Here is a 2,925-nt window from a genome sequence, read left to right on the forward strand (position 1 = left end):
TAATTTGAAGCCAGGTAATGTAATTCCTCCAGTTTTGTTCTTTTTGCTCAGGGTAGCTTTGGCTATTCTGAGTCTTTTGTGGTTCCATATAAATTTTAGTGGTTTTTTTTTTCTATTTCTGTGAAGAATGTCATTGGAATTTTGATAGGGATTGTGTTGAATCTGTAGATTGCTTTCGGAAGTATAAACATTTTAACAATATTGATTCTTTCAATCCGTGAACATACAGTATCTTTCTATTTTCTGTGTGTCCTCTTCAATTACTTTCATCAGTGTTTTATAGTTTTCAGTGTACAGATCTTATACTTCTTTGGTTAATTCCAAGGTATTTTATTTAATTTGTTGCTATTGTAAATAGGATTACTTTGTTGTTTCCTTTTCAGATTATTTACTGTTGGTATATAGAAATGCTACTGATTTTTGTATGTTGATTTTGTATCCTACAATTTTATTGAACTTACTTATCTGTTATAATTGCTTGTTGGCAGACTCTTTAGGTTTTTCCAAATATAATATCATATCATCTGCAAACAAAGATAATTTAACTTCTTCCTTTCCAATTTGGATGCCCATTATTTCTTTCTCTTATTTGATTGCTTCAGCTAGGACTTCCAGTAGTATGTTGAATAATAGTGGTGAAAGTGGGCATCTGTGTTGTGTTCCATAACTTAGAGGAAAAACTTTCCATTTTTTCCCATTCAGTATTATGCAGCTGTGGGTCTGTCACATATGGCTTTTATTATGTTAAGTTATATTTCTTTTATATCCAGTTTTTTGAGAAATTTTTATCATGAAGAGATGTTGAATTTTATCAGATTCTTTTTCATCATCAGTTGAAATGATCATATGGTTTTTGTCCTTCATTTTGTTGATATGATATATCATATCAATTGATTTACATATGTTGAACCATCCTTGCATCCCTGGGATAAATCACACTTGGTCATGATGAATGATCTTTTTAATGTGTTGTTGAATTCAGTTTGCTAGTAGTTTGTTGAGGGTTTTTGCATCAATATTTATCATGGATATTGGCCTGTAGTTTTCTTTTTTTGACATGTCTTTGTCTGGTTTTGGTATCAGGGTACCACTGGCTTTGTAGAATGAATTCAGAAATGTTCCCTTCTCCTCTATTTTTTGGAGTAGTTACAGTAGAAATGGCATTAGTTCTTTATATGTTTGGTAAAATTCAGTAGCAAAGCTATCAGGTCCTGAACTTGGCTTTGCTGGAAGACTTTTTATTATGACTTTGACCTCATTACTTGTTATTGACCTGTTCAGATTTTGAATTTCTTCCTGGTTCAATCCTGGTAGGTTGTATGTATCTCAGAATTTATTGGCTTCTTCTATGTTTTCCAACTTATTGGCATATAGTTGCTCACAGTAGCCATTAATATCCTTTGTATTACTGTTATAGTTGTCATAATATCTCTTTTTTAATCTCTGATTTTATCTATTTGAGTTTTTCTCTTTTTTTTCTTAGTCTGGCTAAAGCTTCAGTTTAACTTTTCAAAAAACCAACTTTTCATTTCATTGATTTTTAAAATTGTTTTCTGTATCTGTTTCCTTTATTTCTGCTCAATCTTTATTATTCATTTTCTTCTACTAATTTTGGGTTTGGTTAGCTCTTGCTCTTCTAGTTCTTTAAGATGCGTTTTTAAGTTGTTTATTTGAAGTATTCTACTTTTTTGATCTGGTGCATATTGCTATAAACTTCCCTCTCAGTAGTGCTTTCTCTGTATCTTGTAGGTTTTGGTATGTTGTGTTTCCACTATCATATGTTTTACAAACTTTTTAAATTCCCTTTTTAATTTCTTTATTGACCTGCTGGTCATTCAGGAGCATATTGCTAATTTTTATATGTTAGTATAGTTTCCAAAATTCCCCCCATTTTTAATTTCTAGTTTTATTCCATTGTGGTCAGAGAAGATGCTTGATATTATTTTAATTTTTCTGAATGTTTTAAGACTATTTTGTGGCCTAATATATAGTTTATCCTTGAGAATGATTCATGTGCTGCAGAGAAGAATGTGTATTCTGCAACCATTGGGTGAAATATTCTACAAATATCTACCAGGTTCATTTGGTCAGTAGTGCAGAGTAAGTCTGATTTTTCTTTGTTGATTTTCTGTCTGGAAGATCTATCCAATGCCAAAAGTGGAATATTGCGGTCTCCAGCTATTATTGTATTGGGGTCTATCTCTCTCTAGCTCTAACAATATTTGCTTTATACATCTGAGTGCTCCGTAGTTAAGTGCATAGATATTTAAAACTGTTATATCCTCTTTCTGAATTGACCCATTAATCATTATATAATGACTTTCTCTGCCCTTTTTATAGTTTTTGTCTTGAAAACTATTTTATCTTATATAAGCATACCCACTCCTACTCTTTTTTGATTTCCACTAGCATATTTTTCCATTGCTTTATTTTCAGTCTATTTGTGTCTGTATAGGTAGCGAGTTGTTTTTGTAGATTGTCCAGTCTGTTTTTTATCCATTCAGTCATTTTATATCTTTGACTGGTGAGTTTAGTCCAACTACATTCAGTGTTATTATTGAAAATAAAAACTTACTCCTGCCATTTTCTTATTTGTTTTCTGGTTGTGGTCTTCACTTCCTTCTTCCTTTTGTTCTTATCTTCCTTTAAACAAAGGCAATTTTCTCTGGTGGTATGCTTTAATTCATTGTTTTTTATGTTTTGTGCATTCATTGTATGCTTTTTGATTTGAGGTTATTGTGAGGCTTAAAATAATATCTTATAATCTATTATTTTAAACTGATGACAACTTAACACTAATTGCATAAACAAACACAGTAGCTAACAAACAAGTAAAGATAAAACTAATAAAACAAACTCTACATTTTAACTTTATCCCCCTGCTTTTTAAATTTTCATTGTTTCTATTTATATCTTGCTGTACTA

The sequence above is a fragment of the Rhinopithecus roxellana genome, chromosome 1 (genome assembly GCF_007565055.1).
Source record: "Rhinopithecus roxellana isolate Shanxi Qingling chromosome 1, ASM756505v1, whole genome shotgun sequence".
Classification (NCBI taxonomy): domain Eukaryota; kingdom Metazoa; phylum Chordata; class Mammalia; order Primates; family Cercopithecidae; genus Rhinopithecus; species Rhinopithecus roxellana.